Genomic DNA, 24,259 nt, shown 5'->3' with positions numbered 1-24,259 from the left:
TTTTATTTTAAAGGGTGTGTAACAGCTACTGTGAAGTATATGCCACCATGTTCACTATACTTCAGCCAGAGAACGTCCAGGCGGACCTGGCCAACATCACTGTGTTGAGAGACCCTAAATATGTCTGTCTATGTGAAACCCATGTGAATGTACTTCACCCAGCAGAGAACGTCCAGGCGGACCTGGCCAACATCACTGTGTTGAGAGACCCTAAATATGTCTGTCTATGTGAAACCCATGTGAATGTACTTCACCCACCAGAGAACTTCCAGGCGGACCTGGCCAACATCACTGTGTTGAGAGACCCTAAATATGTCTGTCTATGTGAAACCCATGTTCACTATACTTCAGCCAGAGAACGTCCAGGCGGACCTGGCCAACATCACTGTGTTGAGAGACCCTAAATATGTCTGTCTATGTGAAACCCATGTGAATGTACTTCACCCACCAGAGAACTTCCAGGCGGACCTGGCCAACATCACGTGTGAGATCGCCATCAAGCAGAAGCTGATAGATGAACTGGAGAACAGCCAGCGCCGTCTGCACACGCTCAAACAGCAGTACGAGCAGAAACTGATGATGCTGCAGAGCAAGATCAGAGACACACAGCTGGAGAGAGACCGGGTGCTGCACAACATGGGTAAGCGCTATCACGGTAGGAAGTGAAAAGTGTGACTGCTGCAGAGCTACGGGGTACGGCTAAGGCCGTCACTGGCTTCAGTTGACACTGTGAAGAGGTTTGATTTTGCTGTGGTTCTTTAGAACCAGTGACCCGAAAGAAAGCAATTGAACAGCTGGATTTTACTGGAAAGCTGGATTTGATGTAGGTGTAGAGGGGTGTGTAGGGGTGTGGGCAGAATGTTACAGTGACTTCTCCAAACTAAACATCCGTGTCGCCGAGCAAGTGACAAACACTGGTTGCGTTTTCTACAAGATTGATTGTCCTTTTGAATAATTTAAAAATAAATGTTAGAACCCATACTTCTTTGCAGAAGACAACTTGTTGTTCATTATATTGTTCATCAATACATGATTGTGATCTCCTGCCTTGGTATAGGCTCTGAAATGAAATGGGCTATGATGTCATGCATCTACTCCTATCACACAGCAAATATAGCTGTAATGTCTCATACGGTCAAGGCTACCGGTCTATTTACTTTCCTGTATGCTTGGCTATTGAATGGGGGATTTTGATAAATGGTAGACTACTATTTGTTGTGTAGCAGGAATCATTTAAACCAGTTGTGTCAGAAAGGGAGAGACGTCCTGTGATATGCGTGGAGATGCGCACACTTACCTGCCAGGTTCAAAATGTAGAACTACCAACATTTGCAGGAAAACTGGTGCAGGCAAGGTTTAGAGTGTATGTGCAAGCACCTTGGGTAAATAAGACCCCTGGTGAGCAGCTGACCAATAGAGTCACAGGTGTGAAGGGTTACAGCAGAGAAGGGATATTCCTTGGGTCAAGAAATGACCCTTTTGTCTTTACCCCCCTCCCCCCTCTTAGGCTCAGTGGATTGTTTCATGGTTTGATAAGGTTATAGAGATGTGTTTTGTTTCAGGAGTATGGTTATAGAGATGTGTTTTGTTTCATGAACAATGGTTATACAGAAGTTTGTTTTGTTTCATGTTTGAATGGAACACGCACGCCTGTTTTTGTTTCATGGTTTGTATGGTTATAGAGATGTTTGAAGCTTCAACTGGACGTCACAGAGATGTGTTTTGTTTCATGGGTATCAAGAAGACGTACTTTGAACCATGGTTTGTATGGTTAACCACTGTGAGGTTTGTTAATGTTTGTTGGTATAGAGATGTGTTTTGTTTGAATGGTTTGTATGGTTATAGAGATGTGTTTTGTTTCATGAAGGTTATAGAGATGTGGTCCGCTTCATGGTTTGTATGGCTCCACCAGGAATGTTTTTGTTTAATGATATTGATGTAAATGTGAGATGTGCTGTATTGTTTCATGGTTTGTATGGTTATAGCAGATGAAGGATCAGCAGGAGAAGAACAGTGTTTTGTTACCGGGTTGACAGGAGAAACCGGAGAGACCAGTATCTGTTGAGAAGGACCAGCTGTCAAACAGGAGACCGAACCATATGGTCTTTTGCTTAGTTTTTCAGGCTTGGAGCTGAACGGGTTTTCATCATGGGGACCCAATGACTGTGTTTTATAGCTCGTTATCCAGTTAATGTAAATGTTTTTGAGTTATGGGGAATTTGAATGTGTTTTTGCTTTAAGCACATGTTAATGCAACTTTTTTGATTTGTGTGTTGCCTTTTTTTCTGTTACTGCCATTACTGAATGCCTTAATGTAACAGAGCTAGTGTTACTGAATGCCATGCTAATGCAACTTACTGACTGGTGTTACTGAATCCCATGCTAATGCAACTTACTGCTACTGGTTTACTGAATCCCATGCTAATGCAACTTACTCTCCTGAATCCCATGAAACTTACTCCCATTACTAAATGCCAGGTGCTAATGCAACTTACTACTACTGTCTTCAGGCCTCCCCCATGCTAATGCAACTGACCCTGCTACTGGCGTTACTCCCAATGTGAAAGAAATGTCCCAGTGTGTTACAGCCACCATGCCTAAGCTGTAGAAGCCTGCTAATATAACAACAGGAGCTGTATCTTTTGCGAGAAGACTGAGGAGGTAGCAACACGAAGTTTGTAAAAAGATGTGGACCCTGTATAAACCATACTGCTGTAAACTATATTCCAACCTTGTTGACACAATCTCAAAGCCCCTCACACTGACCTCTCTTTACCCTCTCACCCTTTGTCTCTGTGTCAGGTGTCTGCATCTCAGTGACAGGCCAGGACCAGTTCTTTTAAGGACTTTTCCAGGAACTTGTATAAAACAGCATGGCCCTGCGGACATCATCTGCTTCTTCTCCTTGTCCATTATCATCACTCCACCTTGTTCACCAATGGAACCAGGTGGGGACTGGACAACACAGTACTAGCATAACCTTTTGGTTTAAAGGTTTTGTCCTTGTTCCATGTTGTGTTTGAGCAATGGGCAGTATTTGGCTTTTACAGCTTCTAGCGAGAGAACTTATTTGTTGTTATTTGCATGCACACAAAGAATACAGTGTACTATGGATCTTGTTTGAGATTTATGACATACAGTACAACTGATGTGTCAGGTCCTAATTTCACAGGCGGTCAACAGGCATATATTCTGCCCAGAGTGGCCAGAGGGACAGTCAGTATCACTCAAGCGTCATTTTTCTGATGTTTACATGCAGAGTTTTATGGTAACCATATCCAACATGGAGTCCCTGGCATGAATCTAATGAAACTCTGTGGAAGGTAAACAAGGAGCTGTATGGTTAACATGAACTGCTGGTGAATTTACTGTCCTTACATATGTGTATGACACTTACCATGTTAACCTAAAATTAGAGTGTTAGTCTTAACATTACTGTCCTCGAAAACGTGTGTGTAATCTTGTTTTACTGTCCTCGATCGTGTCCTCTTCCTGTCCACAGCAACGTGAGGAGCTGACTCAAGTGTGTGGGAGAACTGTCCTCGTGGGGACAGGCTGGTCGGGGAGGGGTCTTGTTTACAGTCCTCGAGGGGGCGTGTGCTTCCCTGTCCTCGTGGAAGTGGACGTGTGGTTGTTTAACATCGTGGGGACTACATGTGGTCTTGTTTTACAGCCTCGAGGACTGCCAGGCCAACATTATGCAGATGGAGGAAGCCAAGGTGACACACGCGGTCACGCGCACATGCACACACAGGCGTGCACGTAATGTGCACGTCTTGCACAGACCTCGCAGGCGTGCAAGCAGGTGCACACAGGAAGGTGATTGGGCTGATATTAGGCAGTTTTTATAGACTGTGACCATAATATCTGCATTTCCAGGAGGAGGTTGACACGGTGGATGTTTTACAGTCATCAGCTCCTGTGCTGTGAAGCCCGCTTCCTGCTGGACCACTTCATGTCTATGGCCATCAACAGAGTAAATAACTTACTGCCGTTTACCTGTCCCTCCCTAGTTCCTACCCCATCCTCGTGGGGACCATTGGTTTATCCGAGAATTGACTTAGTTTAACCCTCGTGGGGAGGTTCCATATGTACCCAATTAAAGTCTGTTTCTACGATTGTTAATGTGTTTAGTTCTGTGTGTATATGTTTACAAGCACCCGTGAGGACGTCCTCATTGTGTATTCATCTTTCGTGTGTGCACTGTGAAGTCTTACACACAAGCATAGCACTGATTGCTGACTTTTAGTGTGACCCTTCTTATAGCTGACTTTTGACCTCAATCCCAGGGTCTGCAGGCGGCTCAGAGGGAGTCCCAGGTGAAGGTGATGGAGGGCAGGCTGAAGCAGATCGTGGAGATCACCAGCGCCAGTCCTCAGAACCAGCTGCTGTTCCACATGCTGAAGGAGAAGGCTGAGTTTTACCCTCGAACTGGACGTGTGCTGGGGAACGTCCTGCAAGGTAACATCACTCGTGGGGGCAACCTGCCAGCCACACACTGCATGACGTATACAGATGTAAGATCAACAGGAAATTTAAAGCTTGTAGTGTATGTGGTCTATTTAAAAAGGCTTCTAAAGTTTGTAGTTTCCACTTTAAAATCCTCGTGACCTGATTTGCCCTAATGAAACATTAATCATTTGGGGATTATTTTCCTGCTGTTTAACTGGCTCAAATTCCGGGCCTACATCCTGTAGTTCAGTCCGAGGCCTTGACCCTGACCTACTCAGCCTTTGCCACTGGCAGTCCGTGAGGTCAAGCCCACAGCGCTAACAGGTCTGGCTCACCCCATAATTATGTAGGATTGAAGCAATAACTCAGCCAAAGTATCTAAGCAAAGGCATTGAACCTGCATGTTTGTGTTCACCTTGTCAGCACACTGATTTGTTGGGATGGCCTCCAGAACCAGGGCTGGGTGACTATGGTCTACTGCATGATGATTTAAATATCCTGTTTCAGTTGATGTTGTTCATTGCCTCCTCCTGAATAGATGCTGCTTTTAAAAGTCACCTCGTGACAAATTGTTGCAATCACACAAATGTCAGTTGGACTAAGCCAAGCCTCTCTGGCTCTGTCACTTTTGTTTTGACCTTTTTGTTTCATGGTTTGTATGGTTATAGAGATGTGTTTTGTATGGTTATAGAGATGTGTTTTGTTTCATGGTTTGTATGGTTATAGAGATGTGTTTTGTTTCATGGTTTGTATGGTTATAGAGATGTGTTTTGTTTCATGGTTTGTATGGTTATAGAGATGCGTTTTGTTTCATGGTTTGTATGGTTATAGAGATGTGTGTTTTTGTTTCATGGTTTGTATGGTTATAGAGATGTGTGTTTTGTTTCATGGTTTGTATGGTTATAGAGATGTGTGTTTTGTTTCATGGTTTGTATGGTTATAGAGATGTGTTTTGTTTCATGGTTTGTATGGTTATAGAGATGTGTGTTTTGTTTCATGGTTTGTATGGTTATAGAGATGTGTGTTTTGTTTCATGGTTTGTATGGTTATAGAGAGGTGTGTTTTGTTTCATGGTTTGTATGGTTATAGAGAGGTGTGTTTTGTTTCATGGTTTGTATGGTTATAGAGAGGTGTGTTTTGTTACGGGGTTGTTTAACATTTGGTTATGGTTCCATTGAACCAGTATCTGTTGATGAGGATGCCCTGACTGTCGAACAGTAGACCGAGCACTCATATGCTGTCTTTTGTTTTGTTTTTCAATATGAATGAATGTGGTTTTGATTATGGGGGAATGAATGAATGTGTTTTTGATTTATGGGGAATGAATGAATGTGTTTTTGATTATGGGGAATGTGAATGAATGTGTTTTTGATTATGGGGGAATGAATGAATGTGTTTTTGATTATGGGGGAATGAATGAATGTGTTTTTGATTTGTGTGTTGCCTTTTTCTGTTCCCCTGCCCATGGTGCCTTAATGTATACAGAGCTAGGTAACATGCCATTGGGTAAGTAACAGACACCAGACTCTGTCTCTATATTTATATATATGTTTATCTGAATGCATGGGTCCCTCTCCTGGAAACTAACTCAGCAACATAACATGAGCAGGTGCATGAGGTGTAATGTCTTCAGGCCTCCTCCATCTGTCAGCTGACCCTCCTTCTTTCCTCCCAATGTGAAAGAACCCCTCTCCCAGTGTGTTACAGCCACCATGCCTAATAGTGTAGCACCTGCTAATATAACTACTGTACCTGTATCTTTAGAGAACTCCGCCCTTCACAGGTAGAACCAGGAAGTTTGTCTCAGTTGGACCCTGTAGGCAAACCATACTGACAGTCAGACTAATGATTCCAACCTTGTTGACCTCTCTAGCCCCTCACACCTGACCTCTCTTTACCCTCTCACCCTTTTCAACCCCTGGAGCCCTGTCAACGCTTCCATCTCAGTGACTGGACAAGGACCAGTTCTTTTCAGACTTTTCCAAGCAACTTGTGGGAAAATAGTGTGTGTGTGTGCGCTGACATCATCTGCTTCTTCTCCTTGTCCATTATCATCACATCTACCTTGTTCAATAATCTAAACCACATCTTGTTAACATCTGTTTGTAGCCAACACAGTACTAGCATAACCTTTGGTTCAGTAAAAGGTTTTGTCCTTGTTCCATGTTTGGTTTGACAATGGGCAGGTATTTGGACTACTAGACAGAACTTCAAAAGTAAACCAACTTAAGTTTGTTGTTATTTAGTCATAACACACAGTGAATAATAGTTGTCTATGGATGTTGTTTGGTTATGACATACAGTACAACTGATGTTTTTGGTCCTTGAATTTCACAGAGAACGGGGATGACAGCAGCAGTGACGAATCTGCCCAGAGTCCTGCAACAGAGGGACAGTCAGTATCACTCAAATTCCATTTTTTTTAATTAGTTACCATAAAACCATAAGTCAAATGTAAACTCATGCATTCCACTTCCTCGTTCCAGCTCCCTGGCATCAGATCTAATGAAACTCTGTGGAGAGACCAAAACAAGGAGCAAGGTATGATTATCAGTCTGTTAGTGTGTGTTTTACTGTCCTTGTGGGGACGTGTGTATGGTCTTGTTTTGTCGTGGGGACGTGTGTGTGTGGGCTTGTTTAACTGTCCTCGTGGGGACGTGTGTGTGTGTGTGGTCTTGTTTAACTATCCTCGTGGGGACGTGTGTGTGGTCTTGTTTTACAGTCCTCGAGGGGACGTGTGTGTGGTCTTGTTTTACTATCCTCGTGGGGACGTGTGTGTGTGTGTGTGGTCTTGTTTAACTATCCTCGTGGGGACGTGTGTGTGTGTGTGGTGTGGTCTAGTTTAACTATCCTCGTGGGGACGGTGTGTGTGTTTACTGTCCTCGTGGGGACGTGTGCTTGTTTAACTATCCTCGTGGGGACGTGTGTGTGGTCTTGTTTAACTATCCTCGTGGGGACGTGTGTGTGTGTGTGTGTGTGGTCTTGTTTAACTATCCTCGTGGGGACGTGTGTGTGTGTGTGTGTGTGGTCTTGTTTAACTATCCTCGTGGGGACGTGTGTGTGGTCTTGTTTAACTATCCTCGTGGGGACGTGTGTGTGTGTGTGTGTGTGTGAGGTCTTGTTTAACTATCCTCGTAGGCAGGGATGGACTGGGAATGGAAAATGGCCCTGGACTTTTTGACTCAGACCGGCCCACCAAAACGCCCCAGCGATACACCACAACCCACGTCACGTCAGCAAGATTACTGAACAATATTTATAACAATAACTTTAGTAAATAGAACAAGGGAATGTGTTGCTCTTAGGAGGAGGCTGGCTAGAAGGAGCACATATTGGCATAATGGCACTGGCAGCAAGGTGGCAAGAATCTCTGGAACCATCTGACCAGTAAAACAAATAATACAGGATGAAATGTGTGGTGAAAAGACCAGAGTAGGTAAGTCATAGAATAAAATGTAAATAAACATATTTCCTACCTCAAATGATCAATTTCTGCAGCAGCTCACTTCTCTCAGCAATGCCATCTATAACCAGGTCACTGTCCAGGGCCTTTAAAACATCTCGCTCAGTAGTCATGAGCATAAAAGCCTCCAGGTGCTGTTGAGAGAGTGTCCCTGAGCCTACTCTTCATGAATTTCAGAGTAGAGAAGCTCTGCTCGCAAGCTACCTGGGTTACTGACAGGGTAAGTAGGAACCTGTAAGCAAGGCCCAGGATGTGGTATGCGTCAGTCAATAGGTTGTACTGACTAAGAATACAGTAGCAACACACTGGACAGTCCTTGCTAGATGAACAGCTCTTGTTCACCATCTCCACCTCGTCTTCATTTCCTTCAGGTCCATGATCCTCCATAGTCCTGGTTGTGTGTTCTTCAAATCCTGATTGTTTTAACCTAGTCCGCTGTTCTGCCAGTCTCATGAGCTCACTCTGTAAACTGGCCACCGTTGTTCTGCTGTCAAATTTGATCAAACATTTGCTGTAGAAGGCCACTGGCACTGGATGTTAGCTGACTAAAGTTTAGGGTCCAGAAGAGCCATGACGACATACAAAGTGTCATTACTCAGAATTTGATGATGGACACCAGTCCTGTATTCACTCTCTGCCCCAGTAAAAGTCTTGTTTTGTGCCATCTCTCCAGCCATGGTTTTCTTCTTTCGAGCCCTTTTCATTGGTAGAGTGGTTTCAAACTCCAGCTCTGTTTCCTCATCCCGTTCCTGCAACTTCCTGTTGGCCCACTGAAGAAATGTTTCTGCAGCTACCTTGACTTTTTCAAAATGTCTTGCTATTCCTTTCAGCTACTCCTCTGTAGACACAATCATATGATGTGCAGACAGAATGTCCATTCCACTTGTTTGAAGATATTTTGAGACTGGTGAGGCGACCTAAAATATTCTAAGGAATATCTGAGCTGTAAGTATTGTTTCATACTTCAGCAACCCCTCAATGTATCCTTGTGCCTTGACCTGTGCAGTAGTGTTGATGTTTTTCTGATCTCACACTTTCAACCATAGAAGAAGGACACCAACATTCAGACCCTCATCTGGATTTCCAAAAGCTCCAAAGACCTTCTTTAAGGCACTGTCTTTAGCCCACCAGTGTGTCTCTCCAATTGGAGCAAGGCGTCTCCCAAATGTTCATCCTCTGGTAGGATTCACGGAAGGACACAGCTATGTTGTTAATGAGTGACCCACTTGCCAAGACACTCTGTTGTGTCTGCCAAAACAAGGTTAATAATGTGTGCATAGCACTGCACTTGATTGGTGGGCTTTCCAGAGAGCAGGGCAGAGAAGCCTTTATACTGGCCTTGCATACTGGAGGCTCCATCAGTGGAATTGACAAGGCACTTGCTGATGTCAAGCTTCATGTTTTCCAGTACCTCACTCTGTACCTGGACAAAGTATTGTCCAGTGGATGCCTCTCATGGAGGATGTTTGTCACATATCTGACTATAATAGAGCATTGATCTTGTGTTGTAATATCCTGCATAGTGTCAGTTTGGACTGAAAACATACCAGCTTCCTGGATTTCACTTGCTATGGTAGCCTGTGTGTTGTGTGGTGGTAATGACGTTATCGATGGTAGTCTTTGATAATAGAGTGATTAGAGAGCCTCTGCCCCCTCTTGACCCAAACTCTATGCAGGCAGTGAGATGCTCTTTCACACACAGGTCATACTTTCCCATAATGATCATCTCTAAAAAGTTGCCATGGTCAATGCTGCTGTCATCTAGTGTATAAGCTGTTTCAGACAGCATGCCTCTGTAGCTCAGACCCCTCTTGTTTATGACTTTAACAACATCTATAATGCGCTCTAGCCTTCTTCTGCGTACTTGCTCTCCATGAGCAGACATCTGACTACCGATGAACAGGCCCTCAATGTTAACTTCAGGGGACCTTAGAAAGTAGGCCTCAGCATGACCTCTATGCATAATGCTGTTCTCATTCTCTTCCACTCTGATGGATATGCTTCCAGTCTGCTATTCTCTGTTGGCTTTGCAAATGCCATACAAATGAATTAGAATAAAGCATGGTTCTCTTCACCACTTCCTGTTGGTCCCATCTTTACAAAAGAAAAACCTTCTGCACCACAGACTTTTCACACTTTTGTTGGAGGTGAAACTAAAAAAAAACATATCTATGTCCCCCTGACTTCAGCCTCCTAAAATAATACAAAATTGTGTTGGCAGTGTCATCCTGGTTCTGCTCAATCTACATCTGTCCACTGCAGATGCACTATCCTCAACCTGGATGAGAAATTAGTATAAATGTGTATATTAGTATAATATTATAACATTATTATATTAACATTTTACTTTTTATTTAAAAGTCCTCTCACTGTCAACTGTCAAACATAACATTTGTAAATATATGTTTGAACATAACAAGATTCAACAACTGAGACATAAACTGAACAAGTTCCACAGACATGTGACGAACAGAAATGGAATAATGTGTCCCTGAGATCTGGGCTCTTCGTTGGCCATGGCAGAACACTGACATTCCTGTCATGCAGGAAATCACGCACAGAACCAGCAGTATGGCTGGTTGTCATTGTCATGCTGGAGGGTCATGTCAGGATGAGCCTGCAGGAAGGGTATCACATGAGGGAGGAGGATGTCTTCCCTGTAGCACAGCTGTTGAGATTACCTGCAATGACAACAAGCTCAGCCCGATGATGCTGTGTGTGGTACACCGCACCAGACCATGACCGACCCTCCACCTCCAAATCGATCCCGCTCCAGAGTACAGGCCTTGGTGTACGCTCATTTTTTGACCATCAACGCTAATCCGACCATCACTCCTGGTGTGACAAAACCACGACTTGTCAGTGAAGAGCACTTTTTGCCAGTCCTGTCTGGTCCAGCGACGGTGGGTTTGTGCCCATAGGCGACGTTGTTGCCGGTGATGTCTGGTGAGGACCTGCCTTACAGCAGACCTACAAGCCCTTAGTCCAGCCTCCCTCAGCCTATTGCAGACAGTCTGAGCACTGATGGAGGGATTGTGCTTTCCTGGTGTAACTCGGGCAGTTGTTGTTGCCATCCTGTACCTGTTCCGCAGGTGTGATGTTTGGATGTACAGATCCTGTGCAGGTGTTGTTACACATGGTCTGCCACTGCGGGGACGATCAGCTGTCCGTTCTGTCTCCCTGTAGGGCTGTCTTAGGCATCTCACAGTACAGACATAGCAATTTGTGCCCTGGCCACATCTGCAGTCCTCATGCCTAAGGCACGTTTACGCAGATGAGCAGGGACCCTGGGCATCTTTCCTTTGGTGTTTTTGACAGTCAGGAGAAAAGCCTCTTTAGTGTCCTAAGTTTTCATAACTGTGACCTTAATTGCCTACCGTCTATAAGCTGTTAGTGTCTTAACGACCGTTCCACAGGTGCATGTTCATTAATTGTTTATGGTTCATTGAACAAGCATGGGAAACAGTGTTTAAACCCTTTACAATGAAGATCTGTGAAGTTAATTCGTAAAAATCCAAATATCTTTGAAAGACACGGTCCTGAAAAGGGGCGTTTTCTTTTTTTGAGTTTAGTATGTTAGTATTATGTTAATCATATAATGTTAGTATTTTCATATAATGGTATATTATATGCCACTAGTATAATATTTATTCCAATTGGACAATACAGCAGTTTAAGAAATACACAACCAGCATTTATCCTTTATGTAGGCTTTGTTCCGTCATTAAATTCTTGTGCAAGAAAAATGGTCTACATTGTTGGCTAGTCTCTAGTTTGTTAATGCTCAGTACTAACTTACCATCCCTTGTGTGTAGTCTTGTTTTACTGTGTGTGTGTGGTCTTGTTTTACTGTTCTCGTGGGGCCGTGTGTGTGTGGTCTTGTTTTACTGTCCTCGTGTGTGTGTGTGTGTGGTCTTGTTTTACTGTCCTCGAGGGGACTTGTGTGTGGTGTTGTTTTACTGTCTTTGTGTGTGTGGTCTTGCTTTACTGTCCTCGAGGGGACGTGTGTGTGTGGTCTTGTCTTACTGTTCTCGTGGGGACGTGTGTGTGTGGTCTTGTTTTACTGTCCTCGTGTGTGTGGTGTTGTTTTACTGTCTTTGTGTGTGTGGTCTTGCTTTACTGTTCTCATGGGTCCGTGTGTGTGTGTGGTGTCGTTTTAATGTCCTCGTGTGTGTGTGTGTGGTCTTGTTTTGCTGTCCTCATGGGGACGTGTGTGTGTGCGGTCTTGTTTTACTGTCCTCGTGGGGACGTGTGTGTGGGTCTTGTTTTGCTGTCCTCTTGGGGACTGTGGGGACGTGTGTGTGTGTCTTGTTTTGCTGTACTGTGGGGACGTCCTGTCCTCGTGGGGACGTGTGTGTGTGTGGTCTTGTTTTACTGTGTCCTCGTGGGGACGTGTGTGTGTGGTCTTGTTTTGCTGTCCTCGTGGGGACGTGTGTGTGTGGTCTTGTTTTGCTGTCCTCGTGGGGTGTGTGTGTGGTCGTGCTGTCCTCTTAGGGACGTGTGGTCTTGTTTTGCCTCGTGGGGACGTCCTGTCCTCGTGGGGACGTGTGTGTGTGTGTTTTGCTGGTCTTGTTTGCTTGTTTTTTGCTGTCGTGGGGACGTGTGTGTGTGTGTGTGGTCTTGTTTTGCTGTTTTACTGTCCTCGTGGTGTGTGTGTGGTCTTGTTTTGCTGTCCTCGTGTGTGTGTGTGGTGGTCCTCTTGGGGACGTGTGTGTGTGGTCTTGTTTTACTGTCCTCGTGGGGACGTGTGTGTGTGAGGTCTTGTTTTGCTGTCCCCACGTGGGGACTGTCCTCGTGGGAGCGTGTGTGTGTGTGGTCTTGTTTTGCTGTCCTCGTGGGGGACTTGTTTTGCTGTCCTCGTGGGGGCGTGTGTGTGTGTGGTCTTGTTTTGCTGTCCTCTTGGGGGCGTGTGTGTGTGGTCTTGTTTTACTGTCCTCGTGTGTGTGTGTGGTCTTGTTTTACTGTCCTCGTGGGGACGTGTGTGTGTGGTCTTGTTTTACTGTCCTCGTGGGGACGTGTGTGTGGTCTTGTTTTACTGTCCTCGTGGGGACGTGTGTGTGGTCTTGTTTTACTGTCCTCGTGGGGACGTGTGTGTGTCTTGTTTTACTGTCCTCTTGGGGACGTCCTGTGGGGCCGTGTGTGGTCTTGTTTTACTGTCCTCGGTAAGGAGACGTGTGTGTGTGTGTGTGTGGTCTTGTTTTGCTGTCCTCGTGGGGACGTGTGTGTGTGGTCTTGTTTTACTGTCCTCCTTGGGGACGTGTGTGTGTGTCTTGTTTTACTGTCCTCTTGGGGACGTGTGTGTGTGGTCTTGTTTTACTGTCCTCGTGGGGACGTGTGTGTGTGGTCTTGTTTTTACTGTCCTCTTGGGGGCGTGGGGGTGGTCTTGTTTTACGTCCTCGTGTGTGTGAGGTCTTGTTTTGCTGTCCCCACGAGGATAGCAAAACGTGTGTGTGTCTGGTCTTGTTTTACTGTCCTCGTGGGGCCGTGTGTGTGTGTGAGGTCTTGTTATATCTCCTCGTGGGGACGTGTGTCAAATCATGTCAAATCAAATTTTATTTGTCACATACACATGGTTAGAAGATGTTCATGCGAGTGTAGCGAAATGCTTGTGCTTCTAATTCCGACAATGCAGTAATAACAAACGAGTAATCTAACCTAATAATTTCACAACTACCTTATGCACACAGGTGTAAAGGGATGAAGAATATGTACATAAAGATATATGAATGAGTGATGGTACAGAACGGCATAGGCAAGATGCAGTAGAGTATATACATATGAGATGAGTAATGTAGGGTCAGTGGCATTGTGCGTTTGAGGTCTTGTTTTACTGTCCTCGTGGGAACGTGTGTGTGTGGTCTTGTTTTACTGTCCTCGTGGGAACGCGTGTGTGTGTGGTCTTGTTTTGCTGTGTGTGTGTGTGTGGTCTTGTTTTGCTGTCCTCGTGTGGTCTTGTTTTGCTGTCCTCCTGGGGACGTGTGTGTGGTCTTGTTTTACTGTCCTCCTGGGGACGTGTGTGTGTGGTCTTGTTTTGCTGTCCTCGTGGAGACGTGTGTGTGTCTTGTCCCCACGAGGACAGTAAAACGTGGGTGTGTGAGGTCTTGTTTTACTGTCCTCGTGGGGGCGTGTGAGGTCTTGTGTGTTTAGTCTTCCTCTTCCAAGCTTGTTGTTTTCTTGAATGTAAATATGTTTCACCCCTCGCAGGCTCGTAGAAGAACCACCACTCAGATGGAGTTGCTCTACGCCAATAGTGACGCCACCCCTGACATGCCCAGCGGTGATTTCTCCTCCCCCTGTCTCCCATTGGCTGAAACACCAGAAGAGGGCAGAGATCCTGAGACCCCCATTGGCTCATCAGTCAGGGACAGAGACTTTATGGCTCATTCTCCTGGCTTGGCCTCTAAGATGGGCAGCATGTAAGTCTGGGCCAGCTTGTGCTGACTGCTAACCAGCTACTTCCTGCATGTTCATAGAACTGCTGCTTAATCTGTTTTCAATTTGCCTGACTTTGCACGACATGTTCTTTAAACCTGCCCTATTGGATTGTAAGTCTCCTTCCTAGGCCAGTAGAAACCAAAACTTTATTCCTTTAGAAATAACAGTAATATTACAGACAAACAAATGCATGCACACACAGAGACAGGCACATGATTATACAGTATGATCATGCAGGTCTCATGTTCTCTCGCTAGATGTTATGCTCCAACTGCAATAGCCCTATGTTAACTTTCCACAACAATAACAGCTTCATCTTTTAACATTTAACTTCGAGTTAATAATTCTAGCCAGTAGTGCACAGTAGCTTTCTATGGCTTGAGCAGCAATACCTTTTCTCTGAGTTGCTGGAGTGTTGGCTGAGAACCAATTCTAGTGGGACTTGAATTAGTAAGAGGTGGAGCTGGGGACTGATTTGAGTGTGACCGAGTATAGCCCTAATGCTACACCATAGTGTCCTGATGAACCTCGAGCTCTGTGAAGGAGGACGTCTTGGTTGGGACTGAATGTCAGGTAACAGTGTGCTGTGTGTGTATTGCATTGCTCGCGCCCCCACATGGTTTTATTTCTTATTTTGTTTACATCCTTGTTGTCCTTTTTGTTCCTTATGTTTTATGTCGCTAATAACAACCAAACTAAATGTTAGTTCCGGCTCCATGGCTGCCGCCTCGGGGTGGAAAGAGAGTTCCAGAGCCCTCGCCGCTCTCTCGCAGGAAGACCTATGACAGGGCACAAGCGGCGGCTAAGGTGAAGGAGATCAAACAGTAAGAGACTAGCGACGCTCTGCTGGCCGGAGGCCAAAAGCACATTTTCCCAACAGACAATGATATCCACCTTTCCTTTTCTTCATTTCCTATCTCAGGGAGCATGTGGCATCTTAATCAACAAGTATCTGCCTGGTGTGATTATAAACTTACCCTGCCAAGTTCTGCACTGAATGTCAAGTAATGAGCTTACTCTTGGGAAATATAGCTAAATAGGTTCCTATATCTCTCTTGAATGAGATGAAATGATTAACTTCTGTTTCTCAAAGTGATTCTTTAGTATTCCATTTTAATTCCGTGTTCAACTTGGCCCTCTCAACCTCTTCAAACCCTCTAATGCAAATATGGCAAATACGATATATAAATCCTATATATTGTCATTACAGCGCTAACCAGCTGTTCCTCTCAAACGCTGGATGTAATCTAAAAAGCAAAAGGTTGGGTGAGGGGAACCATGCTGAAAGCTGTTTCCATTTTGATTCAAACCCTGAGGGAACAAACGGTCTTTCCCGATCAGTTCTCAGGACCCCAGGTGATGAGCGTACAACTCAGTGTTTTCGCCAAACATGAAAAGACTTGTGCTGAGTCTCAGAAATGAGTGCCGAGCATCCTGTGTTTTAAAAGCTTTCTAAAAGGAAGTGAAAAAGGGGATAGTTTCCAACAATGAAAGATGTTTATTTATTTTAGCCTGTACTATCTGAGGTACACTACTGGTCAAAAGTTTTAGAACACCTACTTATTCAAGGGTTTTTCTTTATTTTTACACATTGTAGAATAATACTGAAGACATCGAAACTATGAAATAACACATATGAAATCATGTAGTAACCAAAAAGTGTCATCCTTATTATATGATTAACTTCTGTTTCTGTTAACTTCACTTGTTTCAAATATATATATTTATATATTTGAGATTCTTCAAATAGCCACCCTTTGCCTTGATGACAGCTTTCCACACTCTTGGCATTCTCTCAACCAGCTTCACCTGGAATGCTTTTCCAACAGTTTGGAAGCAGTTCCCACAAATGCTTGTTGGCTGAATTTCCTAAGTCAGTAGGCCGACTCACCCCAAACAATCTCCAATTTGGTTGAGTTTGGGGGATTGTTGGAGCCAAAAATCTCCAATTTGGTCTCCAAATTTCCACCGGTCTAATGTCCATTGCTCTTGTTTCTTGGCCCAAGCAAGTCTCTTCTTCTTATTGGTGTCCTTTAGTAGTGGTTTCTTTGCAGCAATTCGACCATGAAGGCCTGATTCACACAGTCTTCTCTGAACAGTCAATATTGAGATGTCTGTTACTGTGAAGCATTTATTTGGGCTGCAATTTCTGAGGCTGATAACTCTAATGAACTTATCTTCTGCAGCAGAGGCAACTCTGAGTTTTTCATTCCTCTGGCGGTCCTCATGAGAGCCAGTTTCATCATAGTGCTTGATGGTTTTTGCAAATGCATTTGAAGAAACTTTCAAAGTTCTTGAAATGTTCGTATTGACTGACCTTCATGTCTTAAAGTGATGATGGACTGCCGTTTCTCTTGGCTTATTTGAGCTGTTCTTGCCATAATATGTACTTGGTCTTTTTACCAAATAGGGCTATCTTCTGTATACCTTGTCACATCACAACTGATTGGCTCAAACACATTAAGAAGGAAAGAATTTCCACAAATTACCTTTTAACCTCTTGAAACTCCCCATCCCGGATCCGGATTAGTGACTAAACCTCCAGGCTCATTAGCACTCTTAACAACGTTAACGATTTCTGAAATGCCAAATAAAATCAAAATAAATGCGTTTGCTCTCAAGCTTAGCCTTTTCTTAACAACACTGTCATCTCAGATTTTCAAAATATGCTTTTGAACCATAGAAATTGACTTCAATTTGTGTAAGAGTATGCAAAGCTAGCATAGCATTTTGTGTAGCATGTAGCACGCAACATTTTCACAAAAGCCAGATAACCAAATAAATAAAATCATTTACCTTTGAAGAGCTTCTGATGTTTTCAATGAGGAGACTCCCAGCCACATACCAAATGCGCAGTGTTTCCTGAAAGCGTCTGTGTGTAGGAGAAATCGTTCCGTTTTCTACATTGCGCCTGGCTACCGAAACGAACCGAAAATGCAGTCACCTACAACGTGAAACTTTTTCCGGATTAACTACATAATATCGACCGAAACATGGCAAACGTTGTTTGGAATCAATCCTCAAGGTGTTTTTTCACATATCTCTTCATTGACATGCAGTTCGTGGAAGCTTGCTTCTCTCTCTGTGCCCCATGGAAAAATACTGGCAGGTGACTTTTGCGCACCAATTTCGGCGCAGGACACCGGGCGGACACGTGGTAAATGTGGTCTCTTATGGTCAATCTTCCAACGATCTGCCTACAAATACGTCACAATGCTGCAGACACCTTGGGGAAACGACAGAAAGGGCAGACTCATTCCTCTTGCGTTCACAGCCATATAAGGAGATCATGAAAGACAGAGCCTCAAAAATCCTTGTCATTTCCTGGATGCCAAGTCATCTTGGTTTTGCCTGAAGCTCACGTTAAAGGGCACGCACAGAGAAGATATTTGTATTTCTGGACACGTCAGAGTGTTTTCTTTCGAACAGTAGCAATTATATGCATAGTCGAGCATCTTTTTGTGACAAAATATCTTGTTTAAAACGGGAACGTTTTTCTTCCAAAAATGAAATAGCGCCACCATAAGTGTAAGAGGTTAAGAATGCACATCTGTTAATTGAAGTGCATTCCTGGTGACTACTTCATGAAGCTGGTTGAGAGAATGCCAAGAGTGTGCAAAGCTGTCATTAAGGCAAAGGGTGGCTATTTGAAGAATCTCAAATATAAAATATATTTGTTTAACACTTTCTTTGTTACTACATGATTTCATATGTATTATTTCATAGTTTTGATGTCTTCACTATTATTCTACAATGATGAAAATGGTCATTTAAAAAATTAAAAACTTTGGACCAGTAGTGTATGTGTATGCGTCCATGAATGTGCATATCCACTGGGGTGCGTGTGTGTGTGCGTGCGTGCGTGTGTGTGTGTGTGTGTGTGAGAGAACTTATACACTGTACACACTCAGTTCAAAGGCAACTGACTTGTCCTCTGCTTATGTATGTAAACTGAGCCTCAGCCTCCCTGTCCATTGTACCAGCTGTGAGACGAGGAACTCGGACGCCAGCACCCCGTCTCCCCCATCCTCCCCCTCCACCCGTCCTCGTAGCCAAGGCAACGTATTTGTACGTCTGACAGGGTGTCTGGAGAGAGCAGACAGACCACCGGATAAGTAAGAGGAAGACGTACAGTGCTGTGAAAAAGTATTTACCTCCTTCCTGATGTCTTATGTTGTTCACACATTTGTCACACTGAAATGTTTCAGATCATCAAACACATTTTAATATTACACAAAGATAACCCAAGTAAACACAAAATGCAGTTTTTAAGTGATAGCCTTTTTCCCTTAATAAATAACATTTCCCGAACCTTCTTGGCCCTATGTGACAAAGTAATTCCCCTCCCTTGTTAAATCGTGAATTTACTGTGGTTAATCTCGTTTTTTGGAAAGCGGAGTTCAATTTCCCTCACCACACCCAGGCCTGATTACTGCCAGACCTGTTGAATCAAGAAATCACTTAAATAGAACCTGTCTCACAAAGTGAAGTAGGCCAAAAGATCTCAAAAAGCAAGACATCATGCCGCGATCCATAGAAATTCAGGAACAGATGAGAAAAAAAGTAATTGACATCTATCAGTCTGGAAAGGGTTACAAAGCCATTTCTAAAGATTTGGGACTCCAGCGAACCACGGTGAGAGCCATTATCCACAAATGGAGAATATTTGGAACGGTGGTGAACCTTCCCAGGAGTGGCCGACTTCATTGTACACCACTGCTTTGCTGCTTCCAGGACCTGGACGACTTGCTGTGATTGATGGAACTATGAATTTAACATCTTTACCAAAACATCCTGAAGGAGAATGTCCGGCCATCAGTTTGTGACCTCAAGCTGAATGTCCGCACTTTGGACATCTGTTCTGCCATCAGTTTGACAAGCTGATCCAAAACACACCAGCAAGTCCAACTCTGAATGGCATAAAAATAGAAATAAAGGTTTTGGAGTGGGCCTAGTCAAAGTCCGGACTTGAATCCGATTGAGATGCTGTGACCTTAAAAAGGTGGTTCACGCTCGAAAACCCTCCAATGTGGCTGGAATTAAAACAATTCTACGGAAGACGACTGGGCCAAAATTCCTCCACAGCGATGTGAAAGATTCATTGCCAGTTATTGCAAACACTTGATTGCAGTTGTTGCTACTGAGGGTGGCACAACCAGTTATTAGGTTTAGGGGACAGTACTTTTCACATAGGGCCATGAAGGTTTGGGTAGTTTTTTCCCCCTTAATAAATAAAATCATCACTTAAAAACTGCATTTTGTTTTATCTGTGTGTAATATTAAAATGTGTTTGATCTGTGACAAATGTGCAAAAAAATAAGAAATCAGGAAGGGGGCAAATACTTTTTCACAGCACTGTAAGTTATAAGTAATAAGCATACATTTATAGTTAAGTTATACGCATTGAATAAGTATTGACCATTACTTTTAGTTCAAAAAGTTAGTTATAGTCTATACAACAAATGTTATGAGCAAGAAGGAGGCCTTGGCAGTCAAGTGACCAATCACTTCTATTGTTTACACGTATGCTGCATACATTAGGTAGGCTATGATATTGGGATTGGTGAGCTCTCTCGACTGCACATTAGGAGCCACATCTAAACCACTCATGACACTTTGTCACCTCTCCTCTAGCAAGATTTACATTTTTAGAAAACGTTATTGTCCACAGAATTCCCCTGTCCTGTTCTAGATCACCTTCCATTTCCCACACCCACAAGAGATAATTGAAAATGTCAATCAAATCAAAGTTTATTTGTCGCATACACAGATTAGCAGATGTTAAAGCAGGTGCAACAAAATGCTATGTGGTGTGTGTGTATGGACAATATATAAGTAGGAAAAATGCTGTATGTACAGCAGTAGTTATATAGGATGAGCTATGTCCAGAATACAGTATGTACATATAAAGTGAGTAATCGATTAGCTTAATTGCTCAGAGATCAAATGACATTTCAACAAAATGATGTTGCAGGATGTGGATAGAGTTGTGCTCACTCTGCTGTCTCCTGTAGTCCAAGATCAACTCCTTGGTTTTGTTGACGTTAAGGGAGAGGTTATTTTCCTGGCACCACTCAGCCAGGACTCTCGACTCCTCCCTGTAGGCTGTGTCGTCATTGTTAATAATCAGGCCTACCGCTGGTGTCATCAACAAACTTGATGATTGAGTTGGATGAACAGGAGGGGGCTGAGCACACACCCCTGTGGGGTCCTCGTGTTGAGGATCAGCGTGGCTGAGGTGTTGTTGCCTACCTTCACCGCCTGGGGTCGCCTCGTCAGGAAGTCCAGGGCCCAGTTGCGCAGAGAAGGGTTCAGACGCAGGGCCCTGACCTTAGTGATGATCTTGGAGGGCACTATTGTGTTGAAGGCTGTGCTGTAGCATAGATTCTGATTGGTCAGACCAGCTTTGAACAGTCCTTACCATGGGTGCTTCCTGTTTAAGTTTCTGGAGGAGCAGAATGGAGGCGTGTTCTGATTTGCCGAACAGAGGAGGACCTCAAAGCCGTCCCGGAAGGGAGAGTAACAATGATCAAGTGTCTTCTATCCACGTGTAGCACAGGACATGTGTTGGTAGAATTTCTTAAGCATTTTCCTCAGATTTCCTTTCCAATGATCTATTTTCCTTCTGTTCACATAGCGTGGATGAAGTCTCCACCTATGTCATTTTCTTACACAGTCACACGGTGCGCTTTATCTGGTGTGTCCCTACCTGCACAACGACTTGTTTTTGTTGTCACCCATCAACTTTTATTCAAGAACAAGAATTGTAGAAGGATTGTGTTGATATGAAGAACAAAATGTTACTTTCAGCTCTATTGAAAATCTCTGCCAGTTATGCCACCAACATCTACTTGTCTGCCCCGTGTCTTCGGCAGTGTGATGTCCTTTGTATGGTTCCGTTCAGCTCTTGTTAGTCTGACCATTCTCGTCATTTTGGGAACTTCGTTTTTTACTTTCATTTGCAGCATGTTGCTCACTGGCATGTAAATGTGTGCCTGCAGTGGTAGGCGGAAACCAGTCACCATTTTCTCTGACCCTGCTATTGACATCTCTCTGTGTGTGTGTCTCTGTGTGTGTGTGTGTGGTTTCTTCCTCTCTAGAGGGGTAATCAACCCAGTGCCCTCTTCAAAGGGCAGTCGGTCAGCAACACTACAGTGTGTCCACGTGGCTGAGGGTCACACTAAAGCGGTGTTGTGTGTTGACTCTACTGATGACCTCCTCTTCACCGGCTCCAAAGGTCAGTCTCTGTCCATTTCTCTTCCTCACTCACCTTCATCAGCAGATCACTTTAATTGATCACAGATCAATAATGTCTCGTGTCTTGTTGTTGTTATCCTTCCAGACCGTACGTGTAAGGTGTGGAACCTGGTAACGGGTCAGGAGATCATGTCCCTGGCGGGTCACCACAACAATGTGGTGTCAGTCCGCTACAGCTCCAGCCTGGTCTTCACCGTCTCCACCTCCTACATCAAGGTCTGGGACATCCGAGACTCAGCCAAGTGCATCCGCACCCTCACGTGAGTGTCGAGAAACAGAAACGGTGTCAACACCGTAACGTCAACGCCATAAGAGGGTCAACACCATAATGATTTTTGGGGGGACAGGCTACACAATATGACATCTGTAGCACCTGTATATGATTAACTTGACTCAATCATAACACCAGTGCAAGTGTTACACCTGTTGTTTATAAAGACAATCTGGGATTAATTACTTGAAGATCTACCTGCATCTACCTGGATTTGCAAGTCATTTGCCAGATAGAATGAGGTGTTTAACAGAATCATCATATTCTACAGGTCTTCTGGTCAGGTGACTCCTGGCGATGCCTGTGCGTCCAGCACCAACCGGACTGTCACCATCCCGGCAGGAGAGAACCAGATCAACCAGATTGCCCTCAACCCCAGCGGCTCTGTCCTGTACGCCGCCGCCGGCAACTCTGTCAGAGTCTGGGACGTAGGAAGGTACTCTATGGCACAGCATGGCAGTCATTTTGTCAGAGCCAAGTCCAGAAAAGGGCTCTGTCTTCAGAACAATTCTCTCTTTCTCACTACTATAATGTAGTAGGATGTCTATCTTTGATAGAGGCTTCTGCTTGTATTGAATGTCGATTCCCTTGCTGATCTGTGGTAGAGCTTGTACCTGTTCTCTCAGTGAGTGTTGTCATTCCAAGTTGTCTTTCTTGCAGGAACGCAATGCTTCTCAGAAGATTTGCTATCATATTAAATCCCAATATTCTCTCTCTCTCTTGGTCAGATTTGTATCTACAGGGAAGCTGACTGGTCACCTGGTCAGTCATGTGTCTGACTGTGGACAGAGCGGAAACGGTCCAGGATCTGGTCATCAGCGGCTCCAAGGACCATTACATCAGTGTGTGAGGCTGGGTTATGGTGTGTGTGGGGGCTGGATTTATGGTGTCAATGTGAGAGGCTGGGTTATGGTGTGTGTGAGGCTGGGTTATGGTGTGTGTGAGGCTGGGTTATGGTGTGTGTGAGGCTGGGTTATGGTGTGTGTGAGGCTGGGTTATGGTGTGTGTGTGTGAGGCTGGGTTATGGTGTGTGTGTGTGAGGCTGGGTTATGGTGTGTGGTGAGGCTGGGTTATGGTGTGTGTGTGTGTGAGGCTGGGTTAGAGGCTGGGTTATGGTGTGTGTGAGGCTGGGTTATGGTGTGTGTGTGTGGAGCTGAGTTATAGTGTGTGTGTGGGGCTGGGTTACGGTGTGTGTGTGTGGGGCTGGGTTACGGTGTGTGTGTGTGTGGGGGCTGGGTTACGGGTATTATTGTGTGTGGGCTAGTTCTTGGGGTGTGTGTGTGTGGGTTCTATATTCATTGTAGAAAAGAAGTTAAAACACACAATATTACATCTCTGAATTATTTATTGTGTTGACCTTTCAGTCAGAGACCATTTTCTGCATGTTTCATGTTTGCATATGGATCGTGTTGGATTTTGTATTTCTTTTCTATATAATACGAATTAACCTAGCTGATTCTCTGCTGTGACTTGAGTAGTGCTGTTTATGGGCTGTCTGTTTCAGATGTTTGACGTGGCAGAGGGGCCCTGGGTGCTATTGGCCCCACACACAACTTTGAGCCTCCCCACTACGATGGGCTATCGAGTCCCTGGTGGTGCAGGGGGACGTCCTCTTCAGTGGCTCCAGAGACAACGGCATTAAGAAGTGGGACTTGGCCCGCAAAGAAAGACCTACTGCAGGTAAGAGATACAGATTGATGTTTATTGACATGAATCTTGCCCTGGAGCCAGAACTGAGAGATTTCTTCTAGATGGGCCAGCTGCAAAGTCAGAATCGGCTATTTGTACAAGTATGCAAACTAAAATGAGTTTTCTTAATTTAGGGTTAGGTTCTTCATTTAAGGGTTAGGTTTAAAATGGGGAATTATGACTTTTCCAGTCAGTGACTTCCAGGGAAGATTCATGACAATAAATGCTAATCTGTGTAACAGGGGAGAAGTGTCACTGACTATTTTGGTGAATCATGCTTTTGGGGAGATAGTTGCTTGAAGTGAGGGGCAGGTATTTTAAATGGAAAGTTATTTGATAAACACTGCTACCTGAAAACTAGTTGAATGGGAAACGGAGTCTGTATGTACTAAGTTGTCTGTATGTCTAACAGCTAGTGCCCAATGCCCACCGTGACTGGGTGTGTGCCCTGGGTGTGGTGCCTGGCTCTCCGGCCCTGCTGAGCGGCTGTAGAGGAGGGGTGCTCAAGCTTTGGCACACAGACACACTGGGGGCCCTGGGGGAACTCAAGGGCCACGAGAGCCCCATCAACGGCATCTCCACCAACAGCAGCCACCTCTTCACAGCATCTGAGTGAGTCACAGAACCACAAACACACAAGGGCCTGGATGCAGCCATTGCAGTGACACTGTTTTTCTGCTCTGTAATTTGAT

At 44.4% G+C, this 24,259-nt stretch overlaps 1 pseudogene; it reads left to right on the top strand.

Annotated features, from left to right (window-relative positions):
• LOC135508773 (kinesin-like protein KIF21A) overlaps window positions 1–24,259 on the top strand; it is a 45,669-nt pseudogene that overhangs the window by 19,314 nt on the left and 2,096 nt on the right.

This window comes from Oncorhynchus masou, chromosome 22 (assembly GCF_036934945.1).
Source record: "Oncorhynchus masou masou isolate Uvic2021 chromosome 22, UVic_Omas_1.1, whole genome shotgun sequence".
NCBI classification, from domain to species: Eukaryota; Metazoa; Chordata; class Actinopteri; order Salmoniformes; family Salmonidae; genus Oncorhynchus; species Oncorhynchus masou.
This window is presented reverse-complemented; position numbering and strand designations above follow the sequence as displayed.